The sequence below is a fragment of the Alexandromys fortis genome, unplaced genomic scaffold (genome assembly GCF_014885135.2).
Source record: "Alexandromys fortis isolate MF-2015 unplaced genomic scaffold, M_Fortis_MF-2015_v1.1 scaffold_77, whole genome shotgun sequence".
Lineage (NCBI taxonomy): Eukaryota > Metazoa > Chordata > Mammalia > Rodentia > Cricetidae > Alexandromys > Alexandromys fortis.
The window spans coordinates 5,198,265-5,225,901 of record NW_026067967.1 but is presented as its reverse complement, the minus strand read 5'-3'; the positions used below and the strand labels follow the sequence as shown (position 1 = coordinate 5,225,901).

The 27,637-nt window shown below is 48.7% G+C and overlaps 1 protein-coding gene across 4 annotated transcripts in view; it reads right to left on the bottom strand.

Annotated features, from left to right (window-relative positions):
* Positions 1 to 27,637, bottom strand: part of Tenm4 (teneurin transmembrane protein 4) — a 652,091-nt gene that overhangs the window by 622,844 nt on the left and 1,610 nt on the right. Inside the window, exon 1 of one of the 4 annotated variants that reach the window (XM_050154433.1) lies at positions 27,267 to 27,362. The exons of the other annotated variants lie outside the window; for them this stretch is intronic. The gene's annotated coding sequence lies outside the window, so the exon portion shown is untranslated. Of the gene's footprint in view, positions 1 to 27,266; positions 27,363 to 27,637 lie in introns of those variants that run through there. 4 annotated transcript variants of the gene reach the window in all.

Sequence of the window (27,637 nt, the reverse complement as noted above, 5' to 3'; positions counted from 1 at the left end):
ACTCAAAATTCAACTTGCCTTTCTCTCAAAGTAGGAAAGCCTTTAGTTCCTGGCCCTGCACCTCTTCTTGAATACACACAGACACAGGCCGGCAAACACTCACATGTGCACACCTTTGCACTAGAAGGCACTTTCTTCAAGCTGAAGCCCGAAGAGAAAATTCAGAAGAGTTTTTACAGAGCAATGGCAGCCTGGGTCAGTCTCCATTCCAGACTGTGCTGGAAAACTGAGGTTCAAACTTTGCCAGTGTGTATTTTTCCCTCTTTGTTCCTCCTTCCCTCCCTCCTTCTCTTCCTCCCTCCCTCCTTCTCTCCCTCCCTCCCTTCCTTTCTTTCTAAGGCATGTGGGTATTTTGGGTGCATGTATGTATCTGTACCACGTGCATGCCTTGTGCCTGAGAAGGTCAGAATAAAGCATGGCAACTCCTGGATCCGGAGTTACACACGTTATGAGTCATGGTGTAGGGCCTGGAGTGTAGAGACTGAGCCCACCTTCTCTGCAAGAACAGCAAGTGCTCTTAACTGCTACTGAGCTTCACTCCGGCCTGGTACAGAGGCAGACAGGTCTCTGTAAATCTCTAAAGCAAGCCTGGTCTACACAGTGAACTTCAGGCCACCAGAACTACATAGCGAGACAATCTCTCAAAAAGCAAAACAAAATACAACAAACTAACAAACAACACAAGATAGACAAACAAAAACCCTCAAAATGAAAAAAAAACTAAACAACAAAAACCAAGCCTTAAAAACTAACCCTCAGATGTAGGGGTTTGGGTGAGTATCCATTTTTTGACTAAAGATTCCCATGGTGGCCATCTTCTGAAACCAGACTCCAAGAATGTGTCACTCAGAGCTGCCTGTTGCTAATCACAGAACTCTCCAGCCTCCCCCCACATGGCCATGGCAGTAAAGATCATCTGGATTTCAGTTATTTTAAGCAAGAATTAATAAAGTCATCTTATACAAATGGATCTGAAGCCTGGCAGAGGCAGAATGGCTCAAAAGAGACATGGAACTCAACCACACAACCAGGCTTGGGTCATAGGTAAAGAATGCCAAACTTGTGGCTGGAAGTCTCTTGAGCACCTTGTGACTTTAGACAGGGGCAGACAGCCTCATTCATGCAGAAAATGAATGTATCTAGCCAAGGTTTCATCTGGCCTTGCCGCTGGCCAATTTGTGAGAAACAGCCTGGCTTGGGGGGTGGGGTTGTGTACATGAGTTGGGACAGGGAATTTGCTTCACTCCCGACCCCATCACTTTATAAACCTTGCTTCCCCAGACAGCTTCATATTCATAAAATTATGATGTTTCTGGGTATGGTTGCATTTGTCTGTAATCCTCTCAATCAGGAGAATAAGGCAGAAAAACGAGAAGATAGGTTAGATTAAGGCTGCCCCAGTCCTGAGCCATTCTAAGTTTCTGTGATTATTCTTCTCCTTGGAGAAGCCCTCCAAAAAAAAAAAAAAAAAAGCTGACGCAACTGGTATCTGTAAAAATCACGCACATTTAACCAAACAAAGAGAGCAAATAGCCCCGGAGCACTTCAGATGTTCCCGTGACTATGCACGGAAGAACATACATTGCAGCTTCCATCTAGATGATTCACAGGAAGTCATCCATTGGCGGGTGATGAGGGACAAACGAGTCATCTACAGAGCTTATCAACAACAAAACTAGCATCCTCAGACCTTAGTAATAAGCAATACTAACATTATAGACAGCCATTGGCAGTGGGCATCCAATACAGGCTGAATTCTATGCTAAGAGCTTTGGGTGTAAGTCAAAGACCACAGCCATGGGGTGCTGTGTGAACCGTCACCCCTGTTTTACAGCTCAGAGAGCTTCGAAACCATGTCCAGGGTGCCAGAGAGCATCAGGCACTGTGGTTGGATCTGTGATGCTCTATCATCTGGCAAACAAACTTCAGTTTGTGTACATTATGTTTCCTTCAATCTTCAACGTCGGATTTTGGAAAATATCACGAAGCTATATTTTCCATTCCATATCTAAATCGCACAGCTTGGGTTCTGGTGCAGATGTACCACTGTGAGACATCAGAACCTCAGGGGAGGACATAGGCATCACTCTCTGCCTCCCTGCCTCCCTTCCTAATCGCTCCGGGCTCTCCCCACCCACTGAACTACTCGGTTGGGACTGGACTGTCTGCACACGCAGGGCTCTGACCAGGTGGAGCTGCATGGTATATATTCTTTTTCATCTGGCTTTCCTACTCGTTGTAGCTATTCTGAGACGGAGTCATTCTATTGGGATTATTAAGAATTCATTCCCTATTGATTACTGATACATTCCACTGTGGATATACTATGATGTGTTTACCTACTCCTGTTGATAGCCATTTCTGGGGCTTAACATTCTCACTGGCTACAAGTACAGCCACTAAACATCCTTGCAGGGGTCTTTGTGTCAAGAAATGTTTGTTTCTTATCTTAGCCAAGCACTTAAGAGTGAAGAAAGAGGCTTGTCATAGAGTGGGTATCACTTTGTTTTGCTCTGAGACAGGTTTTCATTTTGTAGCCCAAGTATACCCGAGAACTGACTAGGCAGCTCAGGCTGGCCTTAAAGTGATCCTGCCTCAGCCTTCCACCCCCTGAGATTATAGGCATGCGCCCTAACTTGACTTATGCTTCTATCTCTAAGAGGCTGTCTAACTGCTTTCAATGGAGATGCACCCTTCATAAGACATGTAGGTTGTCTCACAGCCTCATCGAGACCTGGTATAATAAGCCTTTTCAATTTCAGACACTCAAGTGAGTTTGAAGTAGCATCTCACTGTATCTTTAATTTTTATTTCCCTAGTGATAAACGATGAGTGTCCTTCGGATTTCTTATTTAAAACATTAAAAAAAAAACCCTACAGGCTCTGTTAATAAAGTGTTTGCCATACAAACATAAGGACCTGAGTTCAAACCCCCAGCACCCATGAGGAAAGCTAGATGTGGAGGCACACTCTAACCTCAGCACTGGGGGTCAAGACAAGAGGACATTTGAAATTCACCGGCCAGCCAGTTTACACAGTTGGTGGGTCTCAAGTTTAACGAGAAGTCCTGTCTCAAGGCAGGGAAGTGGACAGAGACATTTAAGAAGACACCAACATCAGCCTTTGGCCTTTGCACACACGCGAACGGGTACGTACAATCATGCTGCACACACCCACACGAACTGTTTCTGTATGTCCTCAAGCTCTGATCAAAACAACATCGTTATCGTCACTTATTAAACTCCTACCCAACATTGTAATGCACACAACACTAAGAATTTTACAGCCTTCGTGTCTCCTGACCCTCACAACAACCTAAACAGACGGCAGGAAGACCCAGGTTTACAGAAGTGAGAAAAGACACGCGTGAGCCAGAGGCCCCTCGGGTTCCTTTCCCGGCCCCGCTTCCGGTCCTCCAGCCTGAGCTGACCTCTCCCATTGCACTGTGCAGAGTCTGCATCTCCCATCTCGGTGCAGCCAGGGCACCGCCTTCCAACCAGACAGTGCAGATGGACACTGCAGATAAAGGCGGCATCGACCCTTTCTCGCCGCTCACCCACTCCTTCCCTGCTCGCTAGGAACACGGGGCAGGTTAGCCAAGATACACTGTGGCTCAGCTCTCGATCAATACATCGATACTGGATAACGTTAAAGGGAGAGCAGATATCTGGAAAGCAGTTAACTAAGAGGCTCGAATGTAAGGCCTGGTGTAAGACATCAATGTTTAGCACATTTGTGCAAGGCTGAAGAAATCACTCAAAGAAAAAAAGCCTTCTATTCTTTTTATTGTTGAAGGCAGGTATCTCAAGCTTTTGGTTCTTACATAAGACGTAAGCACTGGAAACACATTTAGAGTTTTCTTAGCCCAGAGACCGAGTTCTAGCATCTAGTGCAGGCTGCATGCCCAGTGGGAACCCTGGGCAGCTTTGAGCCTGCCTATTACCCTGTCTGCAGCCAGTTTCTTCTCTGGGCTGCAGGTGGCTCCCTCTTCTCCCTCTTCCAGGTAGAAGGTGTTATTTGAACTTAAAGGACTGCAGGAACCTGCAGCTACAACAGAGATAGCAAACATGATGCCTAACAAGGAAGCTATGCCCGAATAAAAGCTGCACAGAAGTTTCGCCTTTGCATTTTTGACTCTACATCCTGACTTTAAACAGGGGCTGATGCTCCATGTCTATAGGTTGTAGCACTCTGAAGATTCATGTCTCCTGTGATTTTAGGTGAGGCTCTTGCATTTTTTGTTCTAATTATGAGACATCATCTATTCATAGTTCCTTTGCCGCATCAGAATTTAGTCCAGGTTCTCTAATGGTTTCCCTCGGTCCTAGAGCCACCTCATCCTCCTGTCATTTCCCCAGCCCCAAAGATTCCTCAGAGCCCCTGAAGCGTCTGCCTTCTGCCTTGGGAATCCTTCCACTACCCTCCCTTGAAGATCTCGTCAACTGTCAAGCTTCTGGAGTCTTCCCTGGTGAGCACCATCCGGGCAGATCGGGTCACCCCTTAACCACTAGATGCTCACTTCTAGGTCAGCTCCCCTCCCACTATGTGTGAAAGGTGTGTGAGTGAGCAATGGGCTTGTGTGTTAACCTCTACTAAACCAGCATCGCCTGACAGGAGAAAAAAAATCTAAATATAATAAATAAGCATGTATAATGAATGACATCACAATAATTAAAATTTAGCTGGGTAGTGGTGGTGCACATCTTTACTTTAAACCCAGGGCTCGGGAGGCAGAGGTAGGTGGATCTCTTCAGTCTGAGACCAGCCTGGTCTACAGAGTGAGTCCCAGGACAGCCAGGCCACACAGAGAAACCCTGTCTCAAAAAAACCAATAATTAATAAGGAGAAGAAGAAAAAGAATTTAAAAGATATATACTACACTAAAATGTAAAATTCTATTCTACCCACATTTCAAGAGCCCTGTAGCAGACAGATATGGTAACACACATCCGTAATGCCAACTACTCAGGATGCTGAAGCAAGAAAATCACAAGGCAAAGACCAACTCAACCACCTAGCAAGATCCTGTCCCTAACAAAACAAAGCAAAACAAAGTGGAATGAAGCAAAAAGGCGAAAGAGCCTGATCGCTGCTTATAGTTACAGCTACAGCCACAGGTCCAGGGCAGGGCCAGCTAGAATACTCCTGTACAAACTTCATCCCAATGGTGCTACATTGCTTTACAGCGTAATTAGCTTCTTAAATAGGCAAAATATACTGGGACTGCAGTTGGAGAAGCATAAACATAGACATACTGACATTCCAGGCAGCAAGATGCCATAGCCATAGAGCCACAGTCAACACAGTGACTTTAAACCAGACTCTGGCGGCTAGTTCTGTGTTTCAGGAGCTTTAACCTATTCTCCCCTGTACAGATCCATCCATGCTATACCACCCTCTGCTCGAATCCTATGGAAATCAATTGACCTCCTATTTCTCTACTTAATAGGGCATGCTGCTCCCTGCCCGCAGACTAACATCAATCACCCTTCAACACAGTTCAGGCTTTAGCTGTGTATTTATGTCTATGTGTGTGTGTGTGTGTGTGTGTGTGCACGCTGCACATGTATGTTTGCACATGTATGGATATACATACATGTGGAGGCCCAAGGTTGACTATGGAGGCCTTCTGTGATCACTACCTTCTTGATTAGGGGATGTCTCTGAAATGAACCCAGTGCTCCCTAATTTGGCTAGCTTATCTACCTAGAATATTCTGGAGAAATACCTTGTCTCCATTTGGGGATCCCCCGCCTCTGTCTGCCACATGCTGGGCCTACGGGTGAGCTGCTACATCCATCCAGAATGGACGTGGGTCCTGGGGTTCCAAATCCCAGTCCCCATGCTTGCTTTGCAAGGCTGAGCCATATCCACTCCAAGCTTCTTTCCCACGAGACCACCCCTGACTGCCTCTAGGCGGAGGCAGCTCATACATGTGTGTGTGTGTGTGTGTGTGTGTGTGTGTGTGTGTGTGTGTGTGTGTAGGGACACTCACACCCTCTGCAGCCACTCCTTCATGCGGTTGTCTTCCAGCAAGCTACACTCTTCTCAGAGGCAGGTGCTGTCTCTTCCCCCGGCTCTGTCCACTATGCCTGGAAGAACAGGCGTCCCCCACAAACATTTCTAGAAAGGCTGAGTGGAGGAGTCGTGGAACAGCCACGTTCCCAAAGAGGAGTTCCACCTTGTGTGGAGTCACAGCTCTATCACCTGAATAAATAAACGGTCTCCCTAGGTACCCCACGAAGGAAGTAACTTCACTGGATTGTTTATGCCCTGGGTCAGATCTATCATAGGCTTAGCCCAGCAATGTTTAAAGCACAGGATGGAATGAAGCTCATTAGGACAGCAGCTGAGCCACATCCCAGCCTCCAGTACAAACTCACAGCTAAAGCAGTCAAAGCGGTTTAAACACACACACACACACACACACACACACACACACACACACACACACCTGCCTTTTCAAAAATACATAGGAAAGAATTCAAAACAACTTCTGCGAGCCATGGTAATGTGGAATTAAAAACGGAGGTGCCTCCCTCCGCGCTGAGTCGGGGCCTTTGTCTGCTCTATGACTCACTCCGAGGCTTTCCAGCCACCCGAGTGGCTGAGGAAGAAGCCAGGACTCACGCCCACAGGTAGGAGTTCTGCTCCTCCTGTTCAGATGGGCACCCACAACAACCGCAGCTGTGGACGGGGTGCTCTTCCCTAGCTCTCTAGGAGACAACAGGGACAGCCCCATTGCTCCTTCCTTTGAGACACGGACAGGAAGTGAATGCTGGAAGAAAATGAGATCTGCATGAGATTTGTCTTCCGGTCCTGGCACGGTAACACTGGCCTTGGAAACAGCTAAGGTGCCACCCCATGTCACTAGCCATGGCCTCTTTTCTTTAGTGAAAAAGAACCCATCTCCTGGGTTGATTGTAAGGAGGTCAGAGCTGGCCATATGGTCGGAGTTTGGACATGTTAGACATCAACGGCCTATCCAAATCTCCATCTCGTGTCCCCTGAAGAGGCTGGAGGGTTGAGGACACTTCCTTTTTATCCCCAGCAATGTGGCTGCGACGAATCATGCCTCAGAGTGAGACTCTCCACGTGGCGTTTTCTACACGTACATATGTACCTATGAGAAGGAGGGAGGATGAAGGGAGGGAAGAGGGAGGAGGGAGTGGGGAGGGAGGGAGGGCGGGAGATTTTAAAGCTCCCTTAATAGAAAGCAATTTCAATATTTCTCTTCTAATCCACTGTGCTCTTTGCCTCGTATGTATTTTCAAAGCTTATCTTTGCCTTTTAGCTCTTTCATCAGCATAAATCCTGGCCAAAACATAGTAAAGGTTTTTTTTTCCTCTCCTGATACCAAAGGGGGGGGGGAGAAAGAGTTGAATGCTTTTCTTTATATTTAAATTTTTTGATGTTTCCTATAACATAAGCTGGAAAGGGACAGAACAAACCCTGCTCCATTCATCTGAGAAGCTAAGATGTCAGAAAGGAAGGAATACTTGTGGCCTCCCATGGCGGCAATCAGAGGAACTCTGCAGGCCACCCGAAGCTCTTGGTCTGGGCACAGTACTACAACTGCTCGAACCCCAGGCTGTCAAGAATCTGGCGGGCTCATTGTGAAACAGTTCTCAAAGGCGCCCTACTCCTCTTCTGGAGACATTCTGCAACTCTTAGACTGAGAACACCCCCCCACCAACACACACGCAAACACATAATCACACACACACACACACACACACACACACACACACACACTTGGAATTGAACCCAGACCCTCAAGAATGCAAGACAAGCACCCCACCACTGAGATACAGCCTCACCCAGTTTGGGGACTTCCTCCCTGCTCTTTACCCCACTGCAGATACGCCCAAGTGTAGGAAAGGCCCCAAGGCTTGGGGCAATGCAGATGCCTGTCTAGCCAGCCTTAGCTGGCATTTTCCAAACTCATTCCAAACTATTCCACATACCACACATGCACGTACAACATGGAAAAAAACATGCTTGACAGCAAGTCCAGGGAACCAAGATGGGGTAGGGGCGGGCGGTGGGCGGGACAAGGCTGTGCATGTGTGTTCCAGTCAGATAAACCCAGGCTCAATGATAGTTCCACCAGCAACATATCCTTAGCGATGCCACTTAGCCTGTATGAGAAGATGCAGGCGGTTCCTGCAGTATTGCGTGTGTCACATGAAATGAGCGGTCACACACACACACACACACACACACACACACCGAGGCATCTGCCACACAGGATTCACTCTGGAAATGTGACTCCCTCTTTTCTCCTCTGCAGAGTCATCAGCAGAGATATTGGAAAACAAACCAGTCAGTTTCTTTTTTTTTTTTTTATTGTAAAACTCAGTACCAAAACTTTTCATATAAGAAGTCATCTTAGAAGGCAGGGGTCGCGCTATTACCCTATTAGCCTGCACGTTTTCACGAGTAGTCATGGGCAGGGGCACGGCTGTCTTTAATATGTGTGTGCGTGTGCGTGCGCATGTGTATGCATGTGCATGAAAGAACTGAGTATTTCATATAGCTATCTAAAATTTAATAACATGGAATCTGCCTGTGTCCAATATTCCTTTAATTCACAGAATGTGATACCACTTGATAGAGTCATAAAGTGCGGTCCTATCAAAATACAGCTGTTATTACCATTACTGACAGCTATTTTATTCTGGAGAATGTTATTGAAAAGACGGACACTTGCTAAGTAAGTTGTCCCTAGCTAATTTCCAGAGGCCCCTCTCCCCCAGAGACTCCATAACGCAATTCTAACTGAGGTTCCATACACGGTAGGATGAGGACTTTAAAAGACTTAAAAGAGGGTCATCTTGGGGTCGCTGGTAATTAAATAGGAGCCGGGGGATGAGAATAAGGAAAACGTCTACTCTCTGACTCCGAATGAAAGAAACAGATAACACTGGAGCAGCAGCAGTGAGACCGTGCCCATCCGCAGCAGGATTCTTTCCAGCCCAGATGTCTATTTCAAATGCCCACTAAAAGTCCACGATGAACTTTAATTATGAGAAGCGGCAGATGAGAGTCCATCTCCTCGCTTCTCATTGTTAGGGGTGGTTTGAAGCTGCCAATCATCACCCCCTCAAAGAGGCCCAAGATACAGAGGCACAGAGGTGAGGGAGGGGCTCTCCCCGCTCTGCACATGCCCACAGAGCTGATGGACTCACGTTAAAATGCCCTGGAGAACCGCAAAGAGCTCTGAACGAGCTTCCCACTACAGCTACCAGCAATCCTCGCGCGACGCAAGGCACGGGAACCACAAGGCCACGCCTCTTCCCACTCCTCGGCCTTCTGAGGCTCATCTTCTCATTTCTGATCACCTTCGTACTCTCAGGGGGCCATGTGACCTGGCACCCTGGAAGCCAACAGGTGGCGCGCGCCTATGTGTACATATATGTACGTATGAGAGAGTGTGGCAGGTTGTACAGGGCCTTCCGACAGAAACCGCCCCAGCTCTGGAGTCAGAAAGACCCGTGCGACTGAAGACTCCACCCATCCCCTTCTGCTGGGCTCTGCCACACAAGCTACACACCTTCTCTGCCTGCAAAGTGGAGACAAGCTACCTGCCACCTCCCTTGACCGGGGAGGTCACGGGTCCCTACCAGCACACCGGATGCTGTTATTCTCCCTAGAGAAAGCAGAGGGCCTACAGTCAGTGTCTGTCTGCCTCCTTGGTTTCCCATCAAACAAGTCCCTCCGCCCTGGAAGAAAAACTCGCTGCAGAGGCCAGCTGAGCAAGAAAAATGTTAAATAATTCAGGAGCACTAACATCAAGTCTGATGCCGGTATAAAAATAGTTACAAAACACTGTACTCTTCGTGTTTTTTATTACAACCACCTCAGCTCCCTGGTAGAAAGAGGAGTGAGGGTCGGGCCTGGCTGGAGCTGGGCCTGGGGTGTGGGTGGAGCTTGGGAGCTTCCTAGGCTTCCTCTGACCTTTCTAATGACTCATTTTTTTGCGCCATAGCAGGGCAGGCATTTGCTTGCCACAGCTATATTTTAAAACTGCCTTCTGATAGGCTGGCTTATTTTTAAATCCGAAGTATGCTCAGCTGGGCTGCTGGAAGCACAGGAAAAGCGTTCTCTACATCTGGTCTTCTGGTCCGCCCTCCGAAGACTCCAGGCCCGGTCCCAAAGTGTAAATTTAAAAGAGAAGACAAACAAGACCACGGGTCTATATCTCTCAGGATAGCGCTGTCCCTCGAACCACTAAACTCTAGGAATAGAAAGGGCAGTTCCGACAGAGAGATACTAAGAATGAAGGACCATGCCTGCCAGGTCCTCCACCTATATTGCCCCCTAGAGCCTTCCAGCAACCTCTGCAGCAGATGCAAGCCTCCATGTTTTTATAGGTAAGGAAAGGAACTTTGAGGAAATAAAGAGACTTCCCCCTATAATTTCCACCAGGTGGGCGGGGCTTGCTGAGGCAGTCTGACTCCCAGCTCCTGGCCTCTCCCCCACACCGTCCTCCAGAACCGAGTGTCTGGCTTGAAAGGGTGTCCATGAAATATTCAGCCACATTCTCAGCTTCTGGCTGCCTCACTCAGCCCTGATCTGAAAGCTTTCTCGGGGCGGGGCGTTTTCTCTTGCAGAGGAGCTGCGCGGGATGAAATGTCCGCTCTCTACTTAACAAGATGGGGGAAGAGCGGCTGTTCTTGGACCGCTCGGGGACACAGGAGTCCATGCGCATCTGTGGAGGAAGGCCCTGGGAGAATTCAACGGGAGGCCAGAATCAAACTCACCTTGTCTGGAAGCTAAGAGGCCACGGGGTCTCTTTCACGGGAAAGAAGAAAGGGCGGTGAGCAAGCGAGAGTAGGCCTGTGGGGGCAGACGGAGGAGGGAGAATAGCCCTGACCACAGCAGTTCACGTCCTTACGGAAAACATGCTCTCATCTTTCCAGTCCGACCACAAGCTCTTCTTTCTTCTGGGAGCTTCTCCTGCCTCTGCCAGGCACCGTGGGAATGAGAGCTCTTTCCCCAAATGCATCTGCCCTGAGCCAGGCTCTCCGCTAGAATCTCATCTGGCATCCTCCCACTTAGCCCGTAAGCTGGTCTTGTCACCACACGGTGACGAGAAAAACCCTAAATCCAAACGTGTAGGTAACTGGCCAAAGGTCACACATGTCAGTACAGCGGTTCTCAACCAGAGACAATCTCGTATCCCCCACCTGGTTGACATTTAACAACGTCTCAGAAAATGTAGCCTGTCAGAAGTGACGGAGAAGGCACCAGAAACCAGCGATCGGGAGGTAACAACTGTCTATCCTACAATGCAAAGACAGGTTAGCGCAATCACCCAGACAATGGGGCCAAGGTTAAGAAAACCCCAGGCAGAGATGGCTGAGCCATAATGTAAGCAGAGGTCAGCCTGACCCCACCTACTCCCTTGGATCCTAAGAGCCCCAAGTTCCGAGCAGACATGCCTACTCCTCTGTCTTCCCACAGTAGTCCAAGCTGGAGTGCACTGAGCAATCACTTGTTGCTTAACCTATTCTAGAATGGTACCCAGGATCCTGCTGAGGAACCCCAGCCACTCTCGCTCTGGATCTTGGAAGAGGACACTGAATGCTTTTTGTTCTAGCCCCTGCAATGAGTTTCCCCTCATTACTCTCAACCTTCTTGCTCTCTTTCAGAGACTGGAGGCTCACTCCCCTCGGTAGGCCAGTACTTAGTGAATAAACTCCTAGTGGCAGAGCTGAAGACAGCTTTCCAGCCAGCATAACCCCCCTCAGCATCTAAATCCCTAGGGGAATAACTGTGGAAGGACCCATTGATGGACCCATAAGAAACTGGCCCTAACGTCCTGGCTACATACTACTGAGATCTGGAGTACTGACGTCCAAGCCAGGCAGGCTTATATTCAAACTTGGCTCTACTGTTTACACCGAAGACAATGGAGCCTAATAAATACGGCTGGCAGAGTCCTTACACCGGGCACACAGAGCCGTGCTCCAGCACAGAGTCTGCTGCAGGGTTTCTGATCGCTGCCCCCTGTCTCTGGTATGGGACACCTGCTGGCCTGCCTCTGGAGTCCATTTCTGAACAAGAGAACTAAATTTGGTGGTGACTGTGGGGATGGCAAACTGAGAAGGGTGACAACAGATCAAGAAATGACAACCGTGAGAATTGCCATAGCAATGCTTTCAACTTGAAAAGTTCTAAGAATGTTCTGGAAATTACAGGCAGGCCTAAATATGCGTGCGTGCGTGTGTGTGTGTGTGTGTGTGTGTGTGTGTGTGTGTGTGTGTCTATTTTGATGCTACAGGGCTGTCACCCAAACTCAAGTCTGGAATGATTTTTCCCATGCTACATATATATTTGGAAACTGAAGAGAGAGCTTTAAAGGGACCTTCCAAGAGCTCAGAATAATTCCGAAAACAAGGTTCAATTCAGCAAGGATGGTAGGTGTCTGCTAGAGATGGGACGAATCTTGTTTCTCCCACTGGGAAAGTTCCCCACCTCCTCGAATTCCCATGAGCTAAGTAGAAACCTCTACAGGAGGAACATTTGCTTCGGGGCCAGGTGGATTTGTTTATGGAGCCGGTTCTCTGACTCACTGCGGCTCAGGACTTTGGGCTAGATGCCTGACCTCTCTGAACCACCTTTGGAAAGAAGGCAGAAGATCTCGCAGTGGGGGCAGTGTTGCTGCTATGTCTCCACTGCCCCGACAGGACCTGTATTAAACGGACGGCCAGTGAAGTGGTCCAGTGGGAAAAGACACTGGGTGCTAAGTCCCATGACCTGAGTTTGATCATTGGGACCTACATGGTATAAAGAGACCTGACTCACAGAGTGTCCTCTGACCTCCAGATGGAGGAGCACATGCACCCTCCCACCCCTAGACATGCACACATAAAAAATAAATCAACATGTAATTTTAAAAAGACCTCACTGGGTTTGTTGCAAGGACCAAATGAGACAATGCAGGCTAGAAGCCTTGTACAATTTGGCCAAACACGAAATGGGGTGACCTTGCCAGACTCACTTGCCAAGGCACTGGGGTTTCCTCTGTGAGCAAAAGGCAACGATCTCTACCTCCACAGAGATTAAGAGAAATCACAGGAGATGAAGATGAAGAAACCATGGCCAGACCAGACATAAAAAAAGATCTATGACCCAGCGCTTCAGTAGCCGCTGGCCAAATTGACCCACGCCCCTGACCTTCCAGCTTTCCCAACTTTTGCCCCCGCTTGAAATTAGAGGAAGGCGAATCCACTTTCTAAACCAGTTTTGTAGGATGCTGGCTTCTAGTTGGCTTCCTTCCCTTGGCAACAGACTCCAATCAGAGAGTCAGAGAAGCCTGAAGCCTCCCCTGCTCTCTCGCTGTGAGGCTGACTACTCCCCTGCCTGCCTTCGAGGCATGGACAAAGGCAAGGGATGGTGGCGGACTCCCTTGTTCTAACAAGCTCTGAATAAACAGTCTCTGCTGTGCCTCTTTGGGTAGTCTTTATCCATTCCCAGCCAATAAGTGCAATAAATAAGGAAATTACATAGCGCGCTCTGCCCTTGACCCACCTCCTCCTTTCAGGTTATTCTCAACAGAGCAGCCAGGGGGATCTCGTTAGAAACACTCGAGCATAACATTGAACATGAGGGGAAGGAGAAAGCATACAGCAGGGTTAGGGACCTGTGGAACTGTATAGCAGGGGTCAGGGCAAGGTTCTGACTGTAACTAGATTGTCAGGGTGAGGTTGGATACGATGGAACAGAGATCAGGAGGTAGGCCATTACCTATGGGAATATCAAAGGGAAACGCATCCCAAGCAAGGGAACAGCCTTGGAGCAAAAGTGGATCCAATGTTCTTCAAAGTGCGGGAGAGTGACTGGGGCAGGAAGCGGGTGGGTAAGCCTGGTGAGGGTGCTTTGTAGACTTTGAAAGTACGTTGGCCATTGCCCTGAGGCGAATCGCTTAATGAGGTCTGAGCAGAGGAGGGGCAAGGCCAGAGTTATATTTTGATAGAGGATTGAAATATAGATATAACTAAACAAGAGAATCATTCTAGCTGCTAGGATGATAAGACACTGCAAGGGGACAAGGACAGACAGGGAACCCAGGGCAGGAAGGTGCCACACAACCCAGATGGGAGAAGATGAACAACAGACCAAGATGACAGCTGTAAGGATAATAAAAATGTGTCAGTTTCTGGGTCTGTATTTGAGGGTGGACCTTCACAAGACTCCAGATACATCTGCATTCAGACATGGGAACAAAAAACAGGAACTGGAGGTGACTCCAATGTATGGGACCTAGGAAGCACAGGATGTGGTTGCCGCTGGTCAGGCTAGGCCAAAGACGATAGGCAGGACGATCTTTGAAGCAAGGATGAGTTTGGAACACATCAAGTTCCAGAGAGCTATGAGATTATTCGAGAGAATTATCGAAGAGGTGGTTAGACTCATGAGGCGAGAGTTTGGAGAGCACTCTGCAAGTGCCTTCCTACTCCTCTCTGCATCCCCACCTATCCGGACATTCTGGAAAGAATATGTGGTCTGTGTTCAGCTGTGTCACCTGCTGGCCCTGGCATGACACAGGTTAGGGCACACATCCAGAAGAGCGCTGTGAAGCCGTCTGCTCTAAGGTCTCCAGAGGTACCACCCGGTATCCATGGCAAGTTGACGGTCTCCTTACTCCCAGATTAACACAGAAATGATGAAAACATCCTTGATCAAACTGAGACGATCCCCCAGACTAGGGGAACCCGTGTTTGCTTCCTGCTTCTGGGGACCCAGGAGCAGCACACACCGAATGATCTGAAGTGCCAGATCGTTTCTGACCTAGAAATTTCAAGTAAAGAGAACGGGTGAAAGGAACTAAACGAAATCCCACAGCTCTGTGAACCTCAGCATTATTTACAGCGGTAGAAAACTGGCAACCGCATTAGGAAATGAGGGAAACAATGGCACATCCTTATGATGGAAAATTACATATCTAAATAACACGCTGAGAGAAAAACGTCATGCCATGGGAAATGACCTTAATGTTAAAGTCAGAAAATAACGTGTATAATTCGCTCTAGTGGCAGGAGTGAACAGGAGTAGAGGAAGATTAGGATATCAGGCAAGGGACCAGAGAGATAGAAACTCACAAACATTAGTGACCCCAGTTCCAGGGCATCTGAAGCCCACTTCCAACCCCCATGCTTCCAGTGCATACAGACACATGCAAACAAAACACTCAAGCACACAAAATAACAAGAAATATATCTAAAAGAATGTTTTTCAAAGACTTGCACAGAAAAGCAATACGTTCGAGAAGACAGAACTCTTGTTTGTATGGCCACAGGGATGTGTGTTGCTCTCCCTTACTATCTGGGTTACCTTGGGCTTCCTAAACATGCTGGTGTTGAGTGCAGTGTTCCCATCATAAGGGACAAATAAACAAATGATTTTTTTTTTCATTTTGGTAATGCAGAAAACCAAACCCATTGCCTCATGCGTGCTAGGCAAATGCTCTATCACTCAACTGTATGTCTTATCCCCGAACATGAAAAAATAAACACACCATCTTTAATGCAATATTTTAATAATAAAGTTGCTACCTCCTCCACCATATGTCACAATATTTAATAGATGGAGGGATGGTAAGGAAGCCTGGAGAGCAGCGAGACCCAACTACAAATGCAACTGCATGACGATGACGGCCACTGTTTACTACGTTGACTGGCATGCTGCAGCTGCTGCCACAGAGACCATAGCGATCCTGACAGCCAGAGGCACACAACGGATAGACTTCATTTGTTCTGTGACAGTCCACATCTGGTACTTGTGGACTTGAGGAGACAAAGAGGACAAAGTAGAAACAGAGTGGAAGACCAAGATTTCAGAGCCCTGCCCAGCAAAGGGGCAGTGGCGGGGGGGGGGGGGGGGGGGGGGGGGGGGGGGGGGGGGGGGGGGGGGGGGGGGGGGGAGGTCCATCAGCAGCACGTGTATCTACTGGGAGCTTGCCAGACTCTCGGGTCCACTCTCCAATCTGCCAAGGAAGACTCTGTGAGTGTGGCGAGGGTTGTGTGTGCTGTGTGTCAGTGTGTTCAGCGGCATGGGTGCACAGTTCTCTCCATGTGCATTTAGAGACCAGAGATTGACGTCGGGTATCTCTTACCCGTCTCTTGATGCCTTATTTTTAAGATAAGGCAAGCACTGGACCTGAGGCTCACCATTCCTAGCAGCCTGGCTGGTCAGGGCATCGTTCTCCCTCTGCCCCCCCCCCCCCACACCTGGTGTTACAGAAGAGGCCAACATGCCCAGCTCTTACATGGGCGCTAGGGCTCCAAACTCTGGTTCTCTGTGTGACAAGCACATTACCCACTGAGTCATCTCTGCAATCCTGAGAACCTACACCTTAACAAGTCTCGAGCTAGTTCCTACATGCCGTACGGTATTTCTTGTTTGCTCTTTTGTTTTGTCTGTTTCTTGGAGCAGGCCTTTCTATGTTACCCATGCTGGCCTTGAATGTGTGATCTGCCTGCCTTAGAATCCCAGGTTGCTGGGACTAAAGAAATGGACTATTCCATCTGACTTTAAAAGGCCTCTCTCTATACAGCTGGGCAGTGGTGGCGCAGGCCTTTAATCCCAGCACCCAGGAGGCAGAGGCAAGCAGATCTCTGTGAGTCTGAGGCCAGCCTGGTCTACCAAGCTAGTTCCAGGACAGCCAAAGCTGTTACACAGAGAAACCCTGTCTCAATACGATACAACTCACTTTCCCAGATTTGAGATGCTATCAAGAAGAATGCATCCAAAGGAGTGAAGAATTTCTTCATTTTTACTATTTATATTAACAGTATTCATACTTATTTGCATGTGTGCATGCTCATGGCTTGGAGGAGGACACATATGCCATGGCTCATGTGGCGAGTTCAGGGGACAATTCTGTAGAATGTGTTGTCTCCTTCTACCTTTCCATGTACTCCAAGAGTCATATTCAGGTTATCAGGCTTTCGGAGCAAGCATCTTTCCTGGCCAAGGACCGCTGAAAAAACTGTAGCCATGGACGAGATGTCAAATCCCCTAAATCTCCCAAACTGCAGAGCCTTCAGACTCTCCCACAATGCCAAGTCTCTGGCACAATTTTGGGAGGTGGCTACCATGAGATGTGCATTTGGCATGCCACCATAAGAGATGAGGCCATCCTCTCTTCTCCCCAGGGAATCAGAAGAGCCCTCACAGGCTGGGGGATGTCATGCAGGAGTGGTTGCTGGGCAGAGCCCAGGAGAGGAGAAGATAAAAGAGCAGAGGTAGCCCAAAGACCTAGCCTGACACCTCCAGGCAAGGCAAGGCCTTCCTTCCAGCCTGCAGAATGCAGCTGTTGGAGGGAACAGAACAGGCCTGGGGAGAAGGCTGACTCTCCCACTGAGATGCCCCAGTTTGCCAGAGGCAGGGTGGAGGGCAGAGCCAACAGCCTTGATTACCATATTCTAGTCTCCTGGCTTTAGCGAATTAGGTCACTCACCTCATACATAAATTACTCAGTATGGGCTTTTTGCTTCTGAAAAGGAGAAGAAACTGACATTTAAGGAAGCTTCACTCTATGAGTCATTTCTCAGCCCTGGCTGTGCTCTGTGATCAGGACAATAGCTCTGCTGGCCCTCCTCTCCCACCACACACACGCACGCACGCACACACACACACACACACACACACACACACACACAAAGGTAGAGCACTCATGGGGAAAGGGGCTGGTCTTTGACGTCCAGGTGACTCTACTGCAGAAATGAAACTATAGCTATCATTGAACAGTCATTCGGAGAAGCAGGATGCTGTGGGACAATGGTCTTGTAGCCTGTCACTTGTATTATTTTAATAAAACACTGACCGGCCAGTAGCCAGGCAGGAAGTAGAGGCAGGGCAAGGAGAATTCTTGGACGAGGAAAGACTCAGTCTGCAGTGGTAACCCAGATGCAGAGGAAGCAAGGTGAGAATGCCTGGGTGATAAAAGGTACCAAGCCACATGGCTGACACAGACAAGAATTATGGGTTAATAATATAAGTTATAAGAGTTAATAAGAAGCCTGAGCTAATAGGCCAACTAGTTTATAATTAATGTAAGCCTCTGTGCGTTTCTTTGGGACTGAACAGCTGCAGGACCGGGCAGGACAGAAATCTCAGGCAACAGCAGGAAGAGAATCCTTATGGCTTTGTAGATGATCAAGCTGGTGCAGGGAGCAAAGAGACAGCTGATACTGAACCAGGACCTGCTCACCAGAGATGTCTGACTTTCTGCTTCTGCAGGTACCTTCATTATCCATGGCGAAGGATGCAACCTTGCAACCAGTATCTTCAAATCCTATGTCTCTGATCCTCCCCAGCCCAGCCCTGTACCTACCGCTGAATTGCACTGGCAGGCTTCAGAAGAAGGTCAGAGAAACAGAGCTGAGCAGATGGGGGAGTAAGAAATATGCCAACTCCAGGAGCCACAACGGGCACAAAGGACACTCACCAAAAGATACTACACAAGTAGCACACAAACCCTTAGGAGACAGACTTCAATTTTCCATTTTATTACTGAAAAGAAGGTGGATGCTCAGAGGACTTCTATGCGCCTTGTTTGAATGTATACAGCTACCAGGTGGCAAGACAGAGCCCAGCCTTTACCATGCTGGCATTTCCAGAAGCACTCTACAAAACCACAGCACAAGGGAGAGCCATCAGCAATTAAAGCAAAAGGGAAACCAGAGCTTCGCTGTACCTCAGTCAATTACTTTTCTTTCCTTTTTGTTTCTGTTTGCTTATTGTGGTTCTGAGGATTGAACCCAATCCTCAGTGCCAAGCAAACCCTCTGCTACTGGGCTAAAAGTCAATAAATCACTTTTAAGGTTCTGGGAATAGTCATGTTGTCTCAGCAGCTGCAAGGACTCCTAAGCTTGTCATAAATGATCTTTCCCAATAACCATGCTCAAGGCCCTGCCAACTTCTCAATATTATTCCCATTTGACGAACAGAAAAACTGAGGCACGCAGACATTAAGTAGCTTGTCGAGGTCCCACAGAGAGACGGCATTATGACTGGGAGTGGTGACTTAGTGCCACTCTGAGATGCTGGGGGAGAAAGCTTGGGAGCTTGTTCAAGGTTAGCCTGCAGTCCTGGAATGTAGCTTCACACTGAGCCTCACAGCCATTGTCACTTAGCAGCTGGGGACAACTTTTGAGTTAGGGACCTTTTGGGTTTTAATCAGTCAACCCTGCAAACAAGGCATTCCGGCTTTATTTATTCCTTCAGAGAGAGGAGAGGCGAGGATAGGGACTGGTTAAGGGCTGACACCGCATTTCAGTGCTGTGCACTGCAGGGAAGCCCGTGAACACAATGGACCAGGAGGAAGTCAGTTTCCTAGTCTGCACCAGAGACAGATGGGGACCACAGTCAGCCACATCTGTACCAGGTTCGGCTCAGCCAATCAGAATCAGATCCTAGACTCTCAAGAGGCTTCTACCTTCCTCTGGAGACTGGAGATCCCACAAATCTCCTAGGAGCATCATGAATTCCAGACAGGCCCTAATGTCGTCGGCCTCTTTACTTGCTTGGGCTGGGTCTTTACTAGGGTGAACACCGAATCCTCACTGCCATGAGATGCGAGGTTGATTTACCGCACTCTTTGTTAATAGATGAGGACGGTGGGGCACCGAAGGTGGACCCAAGGTTTCCATGCCAGGAAGGTGGTGGCCCAGGGTCTGAGTGCCAGTTCTTCCTCTGAACAGTCTCCGAAGCTGTTGTTCTTCTCATTATCCCACCCTGCTCATCTGAGTCGCCTGAGTCCCTCCCTCCTTCCCTTCCTCCCTCTCTCTCTCTCGTCGTTCCTTCCTTCCTTCCTTCCTTCCTTCCTTCCTTCCTTCCTTCCTTCCTTCCTTCCTTCCTTTCTCCTTCTCTGAATCTGGAGCTTGCCAAGTTGGCTAGACTGACTGGCCAGTGAACTTCAGGGATCTCTCCTCCCCAGTACTGGGAGAGCAAGCAAATGTTACACTAGCTTTATACAGGACACCTGAGGCCCCAGGGTGTAATCCGGCCTTATGAAGGTGGAGACAATAGGATCCCTGGAGCTTGCTCCCCAGCCATTCTAGCTGAATTCGTGTCCTCAAAGTTCCATGAAAGATCCTGTCCCCCAAAATAAGGCAGAGAATAGCTGGAGAAGATAGCCACCGCCAGCCCCTGGTCTCCATAAGCATGCACACAAACAAGAAAAGAACACGCACACACACTACACACAACGTATAAATAGGGATTCAATAAATAAAATGATTTTATTACTAGTTAAATATGGTTGAAAACCCCTCCGGGTCTGGTGGCGCACAGCTGTAATTAGCACTTGGGATGCTGAGGCAAGGAGGCTGCAAGACTAACACTACCCTGAACTTCTCTGTAAGTTCTAGGCCAACCTAAATAGATAAACAGATAAGTAAAAAAGTAAACAGACAAGCAAGTAAGTAATTAGATAAGTGAATAGATAAAGAAATATAAAGGAAGCAAGGAAGATTAGTAAAAAGAAATCAGAAACAACTTTAAAACGTTGTATAGTATCCCACTATATGGCGACCCTGAAGCACTGGGCCACAGATCGAGCTACTTGGTGTTCTTCATGTGATAGTCAGTTTGGAAACGTTTTATATTTGAGTTCCATGGTTGGCCAGGACTTCTGCATTATTCTTTGATTAACCCCATCATCTAATCTAGTGCTACCTCTGAGAGCTTCCCACAACTACGGAAGGATTCTTTTACTGCAGTCATCGATTAGAGCAGCCACTATCCACAGGTGGCTCTCGAACTCCCGACAAAGCTTCCACAGCTGCGGAATGGGAGTCTTAGCTCTGTTGCATCTTAGTTGAATTTCACTTCAGTGGTGAGGAGTGACTGCTGAGCTGGCTTATGCAGCCCTACGCTGTCCATAGCACTATAACATATACTACTGAGTGAAGAACCCATGTAGACTCCTAACTCCACCTGCTGCTACCATATTTCCATCAGGGCAAGAGCTGGCCTCTTCCCCCCTCAGCTTTGTGTGTCCATTTATTCTCTCAAATGGAGGGCTAATGCTACTTATCAGTCGTGCGGGGTGATGTAGGGATCAGCTAATTAATGTTTGCAAAGAGCTGCATTACTAACTGGTTCTCAGAATAATTGCACCTTAATAAAACGTTTAAACAGCCCGTTCTCATCCAGAGGCCAAAGAAAGGCTGGGTTGATTTAGCAAAATGCTGGTTTCTCTGACTCATCCTGAACTGGGTCCTTTCACTGTGGACCTTATCAAAACAAACCCCTCTCACTGGGAAGGTCCTACCAATACGCAGATACTGAGATGGGTCTTCACGGTGGAGCTGCTATTATTACAAGTTGGATGGGTAAATTAATAATACAAACGAGATGGGGAGGGTAGACACCTAACCAGCTTGAACGAATTCCTTTTAAGCTCTTAAGCACTTTAATTGCTTACGTGATAATGATGAGTATTTGTACATGTCTTGATCTACTCCCAAAGTTGGCCCAGAGAAAAGAAGAAGGAAGAGAAGGAGGAGGAGGAGGAGGAGGAGGAGGAGGAGGAGGAGGAGGAGGAGGAGGAGGAGGAGGAGGAGGAGGAGGAGGAGAAGAAGAAGAAGAAGAAGAAGAAGAAGAAGAAGAAGAAGAAGAAGAAGAAGAAGAAGAAGAAGAAGAAAAGAAGGAATAAAGGAGAAATTTTCTAAAAAGAATCACTTGGTTAAGTGCTGAATTTTGGTGATGTGATATTCCAGAAAGTTTGAAGGTTGCCGTTCTGATGGAACAGAGGGGCTGAGAGCTAGAGAGACCTACTATCCAATGTCAGATCCAGCATGGGACCTTGGGGCTTCCTCATCTGGGCAGACTCCACTGGCTCTTGGAAGGTTGTCCCCTTGATTCCCAACCCTTCTCTTTCCTCCTTCACAACTTCGGACAAGAGGGGTCACCACACCCTTCCAGCTGTGTCTGTGCAAATGAGATTGCCAGGGTCCAAGAGCCACAAGGAAAGACAGATGCTCTCCTTAGATTGTGGACCCCCAAATCTAACACAGCTGGAACCGCTTGGTATCTGGGGTCACTATTGTCGTGTTCTAAAAGAACATCAGAGAAGAAGGCACTTGGGAATGTTCTCCTCGGTATGTACTTTGGACATGAAGCCTGGCACGCCTTCAGACCGAGTTGAAACCCATTTTTTTAAGGCTTGCTTTCTATGATGATAACGATTAAGTGATTGCACTTGACAACCTCTGAAGCTCCACCTCCCACAGCACAGAGCCAGCAGGGGACAAACAAGGCAAAGACTGCTTGCTCTATGGACTCCTTCACTTGTCTGCTTCTACCTGTTTCCCAAACAAAAGAAAAGCCTGGATTTGATATTCAGACAAAACAAACGACCAAAACATCCTCTCACTTTCCCCCGGTGAAACCAGAGAGGCATGGGCTTCAAAGGCAGCAGTGTCTAAACTTTGCCTGAAGTCAGAGGCAGGGAGCAACAGAGCCACTTGGCATATAGTGACAAGCCATCCTCCAACAACCCTGGGGCGACCTTTTCATTGGATCTAAGAAGAACTTCTGCTTTCTCCTGCTGAGGATAGGGGACACCTTGGAAAGGAGAGGCTTCCCTTCTGAGCGCCACAGACTTCTATGTCAGATGACAAGTCATTTAACCACAGGAAACAAATCTTTTCTGGGTCACAGAAAAGTCACACAGGAAGGAGCAAGACTGACAAATGCACCCTCTGATTGAAGCAGATCGTATACCGAGGGGACAAGACACCCAACTAATTTTGCTCTTGTAACAGCAAGTAGGTAGAGTGGGTGATTGATTCGCCATGGCCCTGGGAGAGTGGAGGGAACAAGGGGCGGATTTGCCACACAATGCCCCTTAGCAAATGGGGCAACCATGCTTCTTTGGGAACTGTCTCCCTCTCCACTGTCTCCTCCTGGGACTTCCTAGGACAACCAAAGGTCTCTAAGCCAAGGGAAGAGAAGACATGGAAAGTGTGGCTCCATCTCCTCTGCAATTCTCCAGGCAACTGCTTGTCATTTATCATGGAGCCAACCCCACCTACAAGAGTGAGGAACATATTTACATATTTCAGCTCCACTGCTGGCTGCAGCACCAAGTGATGATTCCAAGACAGCCAGAGAAGAAAAAAAATGTTCTTGGAAAAAGAAAAGGATTTGACTATCAACTCGGCCTAACATCTCAAAGCTATGCAAATCCCCTGTGTGAGGTTTGCACTTCACCTCTATCTTCCGCCACCACCTCGATTCCCAAGCTTAGAGGGGACTGGAAAGTAAACATCAGGATTTTGGTAGACAACACAGTTTACCCTACCACTTCTCATGTGTGGCAGAGCCCTGGTACAGCCCATGCCTTTGACTCTGCAGCCCCACTTTCTAGGAATTTGTCTTAAGGGAATGTTAAAATTCTGTGGAATGTACTAAGCTGCTTATTGTGGTTCTGTTACCATAAAACACTAAAGGTAAACAAGAAATCAAAACGTAAGGACTGGCTGAAAAAAAGCATGTCATATTAAAACATCAGGGCTCTATACTAACACAGGAAACTGCTGCCTGTGGGGGGGGGAGGGGCTACAACAGGATAGGTCTATATATTTTATCACTAAGTAAGAATAAGCATTCAAAATATTATAAACATGGTATCGCTTTTTCTGTACTCCTAAAGTATCAAGCTACAACCCCAACAGCAAGTAAACTTACTTTGATTTTGTTTTTGTCTATACTGTCTGAATTGCATCAGTGACATTATAACCTAGATAATCTGAGCAGAAACAAGAGTAATGATAAAAGTAATAAATACATAACCTATACAGTACACACCATATATGTATGCATGCATGTGTATGCACATATGCATATACATGTATGCACATTTATATTTGCACGTTTCACTGCTTTCCTGTGGAAAGTTAGAAGGTTTGGGAACCCATGTTACTTAGCTGCCTGGGATCTGGGGCATGTTGCTTTCAAAGTGGCCCCTACAGCTGTCTGCCTGAGCCGAGGAAAGACAGGACTGATCCGGCTCTCAGTCACCCTGAACTTGTGTGACAGACCACGTAAGAAGCCAGGTAAGAATTAGCCCCTTGGATCTACAGCTGACTTTGATTTACTCTCCCAGGCTTTCAGAATCAGATCTGCAAGGGGGTGATTTAAATCCCATGTTCCTCTGCCTCACTGTTTAGATTTATGGTTGTGGGAGAACGTCCTGGGACTGGAGACTCTATAAGCTTGGGCCTGGGCAGAGCAGCTGTCTATCAGTATAAGACAGGCAGCCAAGGTGAGCATCCGCACGGCTGTGCTTATCCAAGCTCATTTTTCTTCAACCTCAGCCACAGTTAAAGGGTGTAAATGGGCGCCTTACACCGAATCCCTCATTGGTGTTGTCCAACAGTCTCCGCTTCAGTTCCTCATCACCTCTTTTCCCAGAGTTGTAACTTCTGATCCGAAAATATCAGGTTATATAATATGCCAATCTGCACAAGGATGGAATTCTGTCAGGAAAAAAAAAACGGACCCAACGAAGCACAAATTCTAACAAAACTGGAAATGACTTTTCTAAGAAAAGAGAAGATATTTTTGTTTCAAGCCCTTGAAGCTGGTTTTAAATAGACTTTGGATGCGATGTTTGCTGGCTCTTGGGGCACTGTTGATTCCCCTGAGTAACCTCACCCAACAAATGTCCAATGCTGGAGAGAGCTGAGAGAGGTGAGGCAGACCGATCATCTGCCGAGTTTGCTGGAGGTTTAGTGGGCGCCAGTGCTGACTTACAGCGCCCTGAAGTAGGTGGCATTATCACAATATGCAGGGGAGAGAAGCGAACCTTCCAAAATAACCTGCCTCAGGCCATGAGGCCACAATCCCTAAACGGTGGAATCCCCAGCAACATGCTCCCACAAAATATCAAAAGGCTGAAGGGATTATACCAGAAAGAATTCAATTCTGTTGGAAGAGAGTCCTCTAACCCAAACCCCACCCTTCTGCTGGAACATCTGCTCTCTACTTAGCATTCCAGATCATTCCATTTGCTCTACTCTCAGGGTTCCTCTTGTAAACTGAGCACTGGTTGTGACCCCCCACCCCCACCCCACCCCGAGGCAAGGACTGACTCTTTCCTCCACAGGGTGGTTTCATGGCTTAATGCCCAAAGCCTGCTTCCACCCAGAGATGACTTGATTAAAAGCCAGACTGGCAACCCAAGAGCGGGAGAAATCTCTAGAGAAAGGAATCTCTCTGTCCCTGACACCTTCTCCATCCAAGTACGTGGTAATTTCACAGGCTAGCCTGCTTCCTGCCCCCAGCCCCTTCAGTAGCAGTACCAGGAGGGAAAGCCGCTAAACCATAGGCGCATCTACGGAGACAGTCATGCACTCTTAACATCCAAGAGGGCCTACTGCTGACAGGCCAGCACAGGCTGGCCCAATCCCACTCAGAGAAAGGGCTTCCGGGTCACCCTCACCAAAGAAAACGAATTCTTTCACAATACCCAGAAACAGGGAAATTCCACTTTCAAGCTGTGGTCTGGCCTAATAACAATCCTCTGCGCTCCTCTACACACACACACACACACACACACACACACACGCACACACACACACGCACACACACACGCGCAGAAAACTGGTTCTCGCTACCACCACCTGTGAAAACAGTCCTTGTAACTTTAACGTGGAAGCCGGCAAAATATAGCTTCAGGGTGCAAGAAGCGCACCCAGGGTCTTAAAGAAAGTGATCAGGCATTGGAAGGAAGGGAGGCTTGCTGGGGACCCAGGCTGGGTCTTGCTCCTGGTGGGAACTTGGCTGCCACAGCTCGGGTTTCAGTGCCTAGGCCCCGCCCACTCTGCAGCCCGGCCAACGCCGCCGACCACTGATCAAGCCATCAAAGAGCCTTAAAGCCCAGGGCGTCCAGCCCAGGTTGGCAGAAAGCTGAAGGGGGCCGCAGCCAACCCTGGAAAACCCTTCCGGGAGACTTCTAGAGGCGGATGGAGAGGCGAATCACGTGGGGCCAGCAGCAGGGCTGGGGAGCTAAGTGTTGGTCCCCGAGATCTGGAAACAGGTTGTCGCTGAACCCATCCCCACCCCCAAGCCACCGGGCCGCGAACCTACTCCCGCCGTGCCCTGGGAAAGACCTCGGCCGCCTCCGGGCCGCGGTCCTCCTTCCCCAGCCCCAGCGACTGTGCCAGAGCCGCTGAAGCAGCCCGGGCGAAGGCGCCTTCAGCAAGGTCAGGACGCGGCCGGCCGGCACCTGGGGATTTTTCCCAGTCCGGCAGCGGCTTTGCAATCGCATTGTTAAGGATCATGGCAGAGGCAGGAAATCCGAACAGCCCCACAGGTCTGCGCGAGGGAGGATTTATTTCACAGCGCCGAACACACTCAGACAGACCCGGGATTTCAGGGGGGAGGGGGATGCGGAGTTTCAGGACGCAGGAATGTGGCGAAAACAAAACCCTCCCCACCCATGCGTGCTATCTTCTGACTTGGGGGAGGGAGTTCAGGGCCACCAAGCCCCAGAATTCAGCGTTCCGCAGGGTTCTGCCAGGGCTGGGATAGCTTTTCCCTCTACAGGCGAAAACACAAGCTTTAAAAACACACCACTACCGTGGTTCTCTATCAAAGCCGATCAGCGTGCGACAGGCTGCGGCAGCGACTGGAGGCGGCGGGATGGGGAGTGGAGGGGGGGGGCAGGTGAGCGCAGTCGAAACAAACTGTTTTCGGCCAGGAGGGAGGCGAGGGGGCAGAAGCCATACCACGTACCCATTCCCCTCGCGTCCGCATTAGGTACTTAAACCGTTGCTCCTCTCCGCCCCGGAGGCAAATACTCTACTTCTTAACCCACTACCTCCACCCCAACCTGGGCCTGGGTGCCTGGGGCACCTGGGTATTTCTGAAAGGGACTTGGGTGGGGGCGCAGGTTTCAAAGCAAGTGAAGGACGCTGTATTTAAAGACAGGGAGGGGCGCCTGGAGGGACCAAGAGAGTCTTTCCGTAACCAAGAACACATTTTCCTAAAACTACGTTCCCTGGAAGGCCTTCCAACTCCCTCCTCCCCGAGTCACAAGGCTCCAAGGACTCAAAGAAACCCGAGTTCTGACCCGCTCCTCTTCACAGATTCATCTTGGATCTCCACCCACTCCGTCCCGGCCTCAGTAACCGGTTCCTTGAGGGCAGCGCTTTAGCACCCAAAAGCCCATTTCAGAAGTGGGCGCCGCTGAACAAGATGTCCAGCTCGCCATTAAGTGTATCTCCCTCCCAGGTACTTACAATCCCCAAGCAGGAAAACTTTCAGCAAGAGCCGGGTGCTCGCAATACAGTTCTGGGTAACCACTGAGGCAGCTTATATAATCGCCCGCGATACTGTTCGGCAGATCTCCTCCGTGCATGGCCTCACGGCTCAGCACATGGGCACCCTCTGGCCCTGGCGCTGGGGATCGCGAGCGTGCCCCACGGGCGCCTTCCACAAAGCAGAAGGGCGATCTCCAGGGCTAATCAAACGCCAGTAGTGCGTTCAGATTCCCGCAAACCCGGGCTCGCTCTTCCCCGTAGTTGCCTACGTTGGTGCGTTGGTGGCTCACTGTCTTAACTGCATGTGTACAAACCTTCTCTCCAGGGTTGCGGGGGGGGGGGGGGGGGGG